Here is a 9,761-nt window from a genome sequence, read left to right as displayed (position 1 = left end):
GGATTTAAATGAAATCTGCTGCCATAAAATTTGTATTTTTTCCTAGAGTCTTTATGAAAGTTATAAATGGAATAAACTACTGTGAATATTCAAACTACTGAATACAGCAGTTCAGCAATGCTATAACACTCTCCCTGTTCAATTTTGGTGCCTTTTTTTGCTTGGTAGTCTAGACATAGCCTGTTTCTTAGACATGTTTATAAATGGATTGGAAAGGTGGTCTAAATAAAGGCATTACTGAAATACAAAGCGTCTTTTTGTTATACATTGTTGTTATTAAGAAAAGATTCCAAAAGAGGGCTTCTGGCAATGAGTCATATATTCTGACAGATGTTTTCTACAGATGAGAGTTCAGCTCCACCCTTCCCAACAATGTAAGTTTTAGAAGGAGAGGTCTGTCTTTTGGAGCCCTTGGGAAATAAGTTGTAGTGTAGACTGTGTTTCTTAAAACCACTCCTATCATTGTTTGAAATCCAATGGCAAAGGTCTTTTCTGGTAAATAAATGATTTTGAAACTTTAAAACTTTCAACGTACTTTGTTCCTTGATTCAAAACCACAGTCTTGCAAGAGAACTTGAAAAACAAAGGAATGGAGAAACACTAGGAAAGCTAATTTTACTTCATGACTGTGAAATTAAGTGTGAAGACAAAGATTCCTTGCATCCTAAAATATGGAAGAAGCTTAAGAAATTGCCTGATCCAGTTTCCTTCTTTCACAGATAAGGAAACTGAGGCCCAGAGTGAGTAGGAGTAAGGAGGCAGGAGTGGAAACCAACAAGCCAAGATCCTACTTCTAGTTCAGTGTTCTTCCCATTATACCTTCTAGAATGACAGGAGGAAATAATCTCTGACAAAATAATTAAGAACACTTAGAGGGGTCAAATAAATTGCCCAAGGTCATATAGCTAGTAAGTGGCAATACTGGGACAAGAATCTATATATCTGAGACTCCAAAGACCATGACTTATACTATACCACTATATTCTTTATATAGTATTATAAAACTAATTAAAATATATTTTTGTTAAAATATATTTGAGTTCCATGAATGAAACTTTCTGGTTTGACTCACCATTGTATTCTTTAGCATATCACAAATACACAATAAATGGTGGATATTCACTCACCAAGTCACAAATATTGAATGATTTTAATGTATATAATGTTTAACCTGATGCATACCAACTACATACTTAGGAGACAATGGACATTTGTGCTGGTTATAATTCTCTGACAGCAAGAACTTTTCTCCTCTGAAACTCTCTTAGAGATGTCTTTTCATGACCCAAGATGATCTGGAGCGGTGAAGAAAGTTTCTAGTTGATTTAATTTACTTATAGGGAAAAAAATAATAAAAGAATTATATAGATTTCTATTGATATATGGGCATAGACATATGCAATTCTACCATTAATTTCATTTTCCTAGAGGAATTAAGAGAGATTGGACTGAAAGAAAGGTGAGAAAATACTCCAATATAAAATTAAAAGTTAGAGACTTCTCTGGTGGTGCAGTGGTTAAGAATCCGCCTGCCAATGCAGGGGACACAGGTTCATGCCCTGGTCTGGGAAGATCCCACATGCCACGGAGCAACTAAGTTGAGCCCACGTGCCGCAACTACTGAAGCCCGTGTGCCTAGAGCCCATGCTCCACAACAAGAGAAGCCATTGCAATGAGAAGCCCGCATACCACAACTAAGAGTAGCCCCCGCTCGCTGCAACTAGAGGAAAGCCCACCCGCAGCAATGAAGACCCAACGCAGCCAAAAATAAAATTAAATTTAAAAAACAAATTAAAAGTTAAAAAAAAAGGTGAGAAACTGAACAAAGGAAAATTTCCCTAGTATAAATGTATTTATCTTGATTCCCCTAGTAATCTGGGATTTGCTCCTGGAGTATCTCTCTCTAGCTATAATTTCTCATTTTCTATTTCTCTTTCAGTGTCTCAATCTTCCATCTTTTAAAACACATTCACTGAAATCTGATTACTGCCTGTAAATCTAGCCCTATACTACCACTGTAATCACTGTTATATTGATAATCAGTATGAAGTTACGAAACAATATTTTGTAGGGAAATAACATCGTAAACTTGTTTATACATGCCTCTCACAAATATGCTAAAAATTGGCTGTGCCTTAAAAATATAGCATATGAAGTACTGCGCAAAACATACTACTTCTGGCAAGCATAATCTCAATCCTTTTATTCTTTGTAAATACTTCAATTATGTCTGCTAAGTAGTTTTAAAATTTCCTTTAACATACTGCCATGATTAAGAGCAGACTGTACAAGGCTGATATATTTTACATGTTTTTAAAGTGCATGTGCATGTGGTGAGTTTTCTGTAGTTATATGTGCATTCAGATAAATGAAGTCTATTTCTCCATGTAGTCCTTGCTTAATGTAAAATCCAAAAAAAAAATGAATTGTGGTTAGTTTAATGTATTTTTAATCATTCTAAGTATAAATGTTTAAAATATAAAGTTTAAAATACTATATTCAAACAGAAGAATACATTTAATCTTAATAAACTACACCAAAGTAAAGATGTAAATAGCATATTAATAAAGAGCAGCTCTTACACATAAAGTTTAGTAAAATCTGGGAAACAGAACTTAGTAAATAATTTCCAAAACAATTTAGTAAGATGTAGTAAATAAGAAAATGAATAAAAGTAATGAAGATGCAAATTAATACCTCCGCAAACATAAAAAGATACTCATCTTCATTAATTTAATATAACTAAAATAATGTTATACTTTTTACACAGCTACTTAACTAAATCAAAACACTGATAGAATACAATGTTGTCAAGGATGTGGTAAAAGGGCACTCAGATATTTGGTGTGAGTAGATATGAGTTTTGAAGCATAGTCTGGGAATATGTATGTAATTTTAAAATTTGTCTACTCTTTTCCTCAATGATTCAGCCTTTAAGAATCTACTTTTCGAGGGACTTCAAGATGGCGGAGGAGTTAAGACGTGGCGATCACCTTCCTCCCCACAAATACATCAAAAATACATCTGCATGTGGAACAACTCCTACAGAACACCTACTGAACGCTGGCAGAAGACCTCAGACTTCCCAAAAGGGAAGAAAATCCCCACGAACCTGGGTAGGACAAAAAAAAAAAGAAAAAATTAGAAAAAAGAATTGGGATGGGACCTGCACCTCTGGGAGGGAGCTGTGAAGGAGGAAAAGTTTCCACACACTAGGAAGAAACTGCACTGGCGGAGATGGTGAGTGGGTTGGGGGGAAGCTTCGGAGCCATGGAGGAGAACGCAGCAACAGGGGTGCAGAGGGCAAAGCAGTGAGATTCCTGCACAGAGGATTGGTGCCAACCAGCAGTCACCAGCCTGAGAGGCTTGTCTGCTCACCCGCCAGGGCGGGTGGGGGCTGGGAGCTGAGGTTCGGACTTCAGAGGTCAGACCCCAGGGAGAGGACTGGGGTTGGCTGCGTGAACACAGCCTGAAGGGGGGCTAGTGCAAGACAGCTAGCCGGGAGGGAGTCCAGGAAAAAGTCTGGACCTGCCTAAGAGGCAAGGGACCATTGTTTCAGGGTGCATGAGGAGAGGGGATTCCTTCCCTGTCTGCCCAAAGAAGGCAGAGCACCTCCTAAACGACCTCCAGAGACGGGTGTGAGCCACGGCTATCAGCTCGGACCCCAGAGATGGGCATGAGGCGCTAATGCTGCTGCTGCAGCCACCAAGAATCCTGTGTGCAAACACAGGTCACTATCCATACCCCCTGAGAACCTGTGCAGCACGCCACTGCCAGGGTCCCGTGATCCAGTGACAACTTCCCTGGGAGAACACACAGTACACCTCAGGCTGTTGCAATGTCACGCCAGCCTCTGCTGCTGCAGAATCGCCCTGCATTCCAATTATAACTACCGCACCCTGCCCTCTCCCCAGCCTGAATGAGCAAGAGCTCCCTAATCAGCTGCTGCGTTAACCCTATCCTGTCTGGGTAAAGAACAGATGCCCTCAGGCGACCTACACAGAGAGGTGGGGCCAAAACAAAACTGAACCCCAGGAGCTGTGCGAACAAAGAAGAGAAAGCCATAAAAGGGGAAATCGACAGCAACACAATCATAGTAGGGGACTTTAACACCCCACTTTCACCAATGGATAGATCATCCAAAATGAAAATAAATAAGGAAACACAAGCTTTAAATGATACATTAAACAAGATGGACTTAATTGATATTTATAGGACATTCTATCCAAAAACAACAGAATACACATTCTTCTCAAGTGCTCATGGAACATTCTCCAGGACAGATCATATCTTGGGTCACAAATCACACCTTGGTAAATTTAAGAAAACTGAAATTGTATCAAGTATCTTTTCTGACCACAACACTATGAACCTACACATCAATTACAGGAAAAAATCTGTAAAAGATACAAACACATGGAGGCTAAACAACACACTACTAAATAACCAAGAGATCACTGAAGAAGTCAAAGAGAAAATAAAAAAATACCTAGAAACAAATGACAATGAAAACATGACGACCCAAAACCTATGGGATGTAGCAAAATCAGTTCTAAGAGGGAAGTTTATAGCAATACAATCCTACCTCAAGAAACAAGAAACATCTCAACTAAACAACCTAACCTTACACCTAAAGCAATTAGAGAAAGAACAAAAAAAACCTAAAGTTATCAGAAGGAAAGAAATCATAAAGATCACATCAGAAATAAATGAAAAAGAAATGAAGGAAACAATAGCAAAGATCAATAAAACTAAAGGCTGGTTTCCTGAGAAGACAAACAAAATTGATAAACCATTAGCTAGACTCATCAAGAAAAAAAGGGAGAAGACTCAAATCAATAGAATTAGAAATGAAAAAGGAGAAGTAACAACTGACACTGCAGAAATACAAAGGATCATGAGAGATTACTACAAGCAACTCTATGCCAATAAAATGGACCACCTGGAAGAAATGGACAAATCCTTAGAAAGGCAAAACCTTCCAAGACTGAACCAGGAAAAAATAGAAACTATGAACAGACCAATCACAAACACTGAAATTGAAACTGTGATTTAAAATCTTCCAACAAACAAAAACCCAGGACAAGATGGCTTCACAGGTGAATTCTATCAAACATTTAGAGAAGAGCTAACACCTATCCTTCTCACACTCTTCCAAAATATAGCAAAGGGAGGAACACTCCGAAACTCATTCTATGAGGCCACCATCACCCTGATACCAAAACCAGACAAAGATGTCACAAAGAAAGAATACTACAGGCCGATATCACTGATGAACATGATGCAAAAATCCTCAACAAAATACTAGCAAACAGAATCCAATAGCACATTAAAAGGATCATACACCATGATCAAGTAGGGTTTATCCCAGGAATGCAAAGATTCTTCAATATACACAAATCAATCAATGTGATATACCATATTAACAAATTGAAGAATAAAAACCATATGATCATATCAATAGAAGCAGAAAAAGCTTTTGACAAAATTCAACACCCATTTATGATAAAAACTCTCCAGAAAGTAGGCATAGAGGGAACCTACCTCAACATAATAAAGGCCACATATGACAAACCCCAGCCAACATCGCTGTCAATGGTGAAACACTGAAACCATTTCCTCCAGGATCAGGAACAAGACAAGGCTGCCCACTCTCACCGCTATTATTCAACATAGTTTTGGAAGTTTTAGCCACAGCAATCAGAGAAGAAAAAGAAATAAAAGGAATCCAAATTGGAAAAGAAGAAGTAGAACTGTCACTGTTTGCAGATGACATGATACTATACATAGAGAATCCTAAAGATGCTACCAGAAAACTACTAGAGCTAATCAGTGAATGTGGTAAACTTGCAGGATACAAAATTAGTGCACAGAAATCTCTTGCATTCCTATACACTAATGATGAAAAATCTGAAAGAGAAATTAAGGAAACACTCCCATTTACCATTGCAACAAAAAGAATTAAATACCAGGAATAAACCTACCTAAGGAAACAAAAGACCTGTATGCAGAAAACTATAAGACACTGATGAAAGAAACTAAACATGATACAAACAGATGGAGAGACATACCATGTTCTTGGATTGGAAGAATCAACATTGTGAAAATGACCATACTACCCAAAGCAATCCACAGATTCAGTGCAATCCCTATCAAACTACCAACAGCATTTTTCACAGAACTAGAACAAAAATTTCACAATTTGTATGGAAACACAAAAGACCCCAAATATTCAAAGCAATCTTGTAAAGGAAAAATGGAGCTGGAGGAATCAGGCTCCCTGACTTCAGACTATACTACAAAGCTACAGTAATCAAGACAGTATGGTACTGGCACAAAAACAGAAATATAGATCAATGGAACAGGATAGAAAGCCCAGAGATAAACCCATGCACCTATGGTCAAGTAATCTATGACAAAGGAGGCAAGGATATACAGTGGAGAAAAGACAGCCTCTTCAATAAGTGGTTCTGGGGAAACTGGACAGCTACATGTAAAAGAATGAAATTAGAACACTCCCTAGCACCGTATACAAAAATAAACTCAAAATGGATTAAAGACCTAAATGTAAGGCCAGACACTATAAAACTCTTAGAGGAAAACAGGCAGAACACTCTATGACATAAATCATAGCAAGACCCTTTTTGACCCACCTCCTAGAGAAATGGAAATAAAAAGAAAAATAAACAAATGAGACCTTATGAAACTTAAAAGCTTTTGCACAGCAAGGGAAACCATAAACAAGACGAAAAGACAGGCCTCAGAATGGGAGAAAATATTTGCAAATGAAGCAACTGACAGAGGATTAATCTCCAAAATATACAAGCAGCTCATGCAGCTGAATACCAAAAAAACAAACAACCCAATCCAAAAATGGGCAGAAGCGCTAAATAGACATTTGTCCAAAGCAGATATACAGATTGCCAACAAACACATGAAAAGGATGCTCAATAATTAATGCTCAATCATTAGAGAAATGCAAATCAAAACTACAATGAGGTATCACCTCACACCAGTCAGAATGGCCATCATCAAAAGGTCTACAAACAATAAATGCTGGAGAGGTTGTGGAGAAAAGGGAACCCTCTTGCACTGTTGGTGGGAATGTAAACTGATACAGCCACTACGGAGAACAGTATGGAGGTTCCTTAAAAAATGCAAAATAGAACTACCATATGACCCAGCAATCCCACCACTGGGCACAGACCCTGAGAAAACCATAATTCAAAAAGAGTCATGTACCAGTGTTCAATGCAGAACTATTTACAATAGCCAGGACATGGAAGCAACCTAAGTGTCCACTGACAGATGAATGGATAAAGAAGATGTGGCACATGTATACAATGGAATATTACTCAGCCATAAAAATAAACGAAATTGTTATTTGTAGTGAGGTGGATGGACCTAGAGTCTGTCATACAGAGTGAAATCAGAAAGAGAAAAACAAATACCTATGCTAACACATACATATGGAATCTAAGAAAAAAAAAAAGGTTCTGAAGAACCTAGGGGCAGGACAGGAATAAAGACACAGATGTAGAGAATGGACTTGAGGACACGGGGAGGGGGAAGGGTAAGCTGGGATGAAGTCAGAGAGTAGCACTGACATAAATACACTACCAAATGTAAAACAGATAGCTAGTGGGAAGCAGCTGCATCGCACAGGGAGATCAGCTCAGTGCTTTGTGACCACCTAGAGGGGTGGGATAGGGAGGGTGGGAGGGAGACACAAGAGGGAGGGGAAATGGGGATATATGTATACATATAGCTGATTCACTTTGTTATACAGCAGAAACTAACACAACATTTTAAAGCAATTATACTCCAATAAAGATGTTAAAAAAAAATAGTGAGATCCTCAGTATAATTTGAGCTACAGTATGGATTAAGGCCATGAAGATTTGCCAACTGTTGTATTTCAGCAGACATTAAAGTTAATTCAGAACCTATGCGGTAGAGATGCAAAGCCAATCCACACCCCTTTATATCTTTTTGATGTACAAATTCTTTCCGTAAATTTTGGATTTAAAAAAAAAAAAAGAATGTATTTTTCAGTTATACTGGCCTAACTATGGTAGCACACACACACACACACACACACAGACACATGCACACACATATTCACACTCTCACAGAGAGCAATACTGGTTGCAAACATTACATGCAGTTTCAATGTCAGTAAAGTAACATAAGAGAAAAAAATACAGTACCTTTATTCAAAGATTACTATGAAACTATTAAATGGAATGAGATATTGACCTGTAAACCTACATATGATAATCTATTAAGTGGATAAAAATGCCAAAACCAATATATGTAGCATGATTTCAGTTTTGTAAACAAGAAACTAATTAATGAATGTAATAAATGCAGATATGTACAAATGTGTGGAAATCAGAAAAAATATATTTAGCAATTTCTGTAGTGGTTACATTTGGGAGATGGAAGTGACGAAGCAAACATAAGAATGACTTTCACTGTGTAAAGTAAAAAACTAAAGAATTTGAGGTTATTGGTGGTTTCTCTTTTTTGTGACTACAAGTTTAAAAAGAGGAAGGAAAGATGATGGCACACTGGCTACTAAACTATAGATTTATTGCAACACATTATATCTGATCTATTAAATGAAATCAAGGAATTCTGCATCAATAGGAGAACCAAAAAATTTGGACTGTGGCCCAGGTAGAATTAGCCCCACTGGAAATAGTTGGTCTCTGGAAACTAGATAGATATCTATGATATTCAGGTTTATGTAGGAACAGTTACCAAGGTGATATAGTGGATGGTAAGCAAAATACAACACTATGAGAACTGGGCGTATCAGTCAATAAGCAAAGATCCAAGTAGTATATATAAAGTTAGCACCAAAGAGCTACTGCTAGTTAGAAACTCCAACCACTGGGTTAAGTTACAGGTCTCCATAACCTTGGATCCTTGTGGGAAACACAACAGGATATCAGGGCATACAGTTGTGTACTATCTAGCTACTGAAATATGGATAAGGGATGACAAATCACTGTCCCAAAGAACAAGACAAAGACCACATTTAAGACCAGCTAAAATATTAATTTGAAGTTGAGATACTGAGCTACACACTCAGGAGACCTGTCTAGAACAGAAAAGGAAGACAACTCACTTGAACAAAAAAAGATCTCACATCTCTGCTCGCAATTTGGTTGAACCACCAGTAAAACACAAATTATTGATATTTTTCCTTCCCTCATAAAAAAATTGACAGTTTCAAATTTTCCTGTTGCTCCCCATGGCACCATAATATTTTAGTCCACTAGACTCAAAATTTAGAATTGTCTGTAACTCTTTTTCTCCTTTACCAACATCCACAAATCTCGACAACCATAACCCAAGTCCACATACCTTTGTTTCGTTCTAATTACTTAAATAGTCTTTTGACTTACGTTTCTTTTTCTGATCAACCCTCCTGAGAAGTGTCAAGATAATCTTTTTCAAATTAAATCTTACAAAGTCTCTATTCATCCCAAGGACGTCAGCTATAATGAAATGTTGTCTCTCAGACAGCCATACTCCCAGACTCTCCCTTCTCAGATGGTTTACATTGCCACAACCCTGGGTAATTTTCCAACTCTAGAAATTGAGAAAAGTTTCCCTCTAAGTATAATAGAGCGGAGTGGTTAAGATAATGGCCTCTAAAACAAGACTCGATTCGTTCTGAATTTGCATAACCACATTCCAGCGATACAACTTTTAGACATATGATTTAATCACTTTAAGCTTAAGTTTAC

This window comes from Balaenoptera acutorostrata, chromosome 7 (genome assembly GCF_949987535.1).
Source record: "Balaenoptera acutorostrata chromosome 7, mBalAcu1.1, whole genome shotgun sequence".
Classification (NCBI taxonomy): domain Eukaryota; kingdom Metazoa; phylum Chordata; class Mammalia; order Artiodactyla; family Balaenopteridae; genus Balaenoptera; species Balaenoptera acutorostrata.
This window is presented reverse-complemented; position numbering follows the sequence as displayed.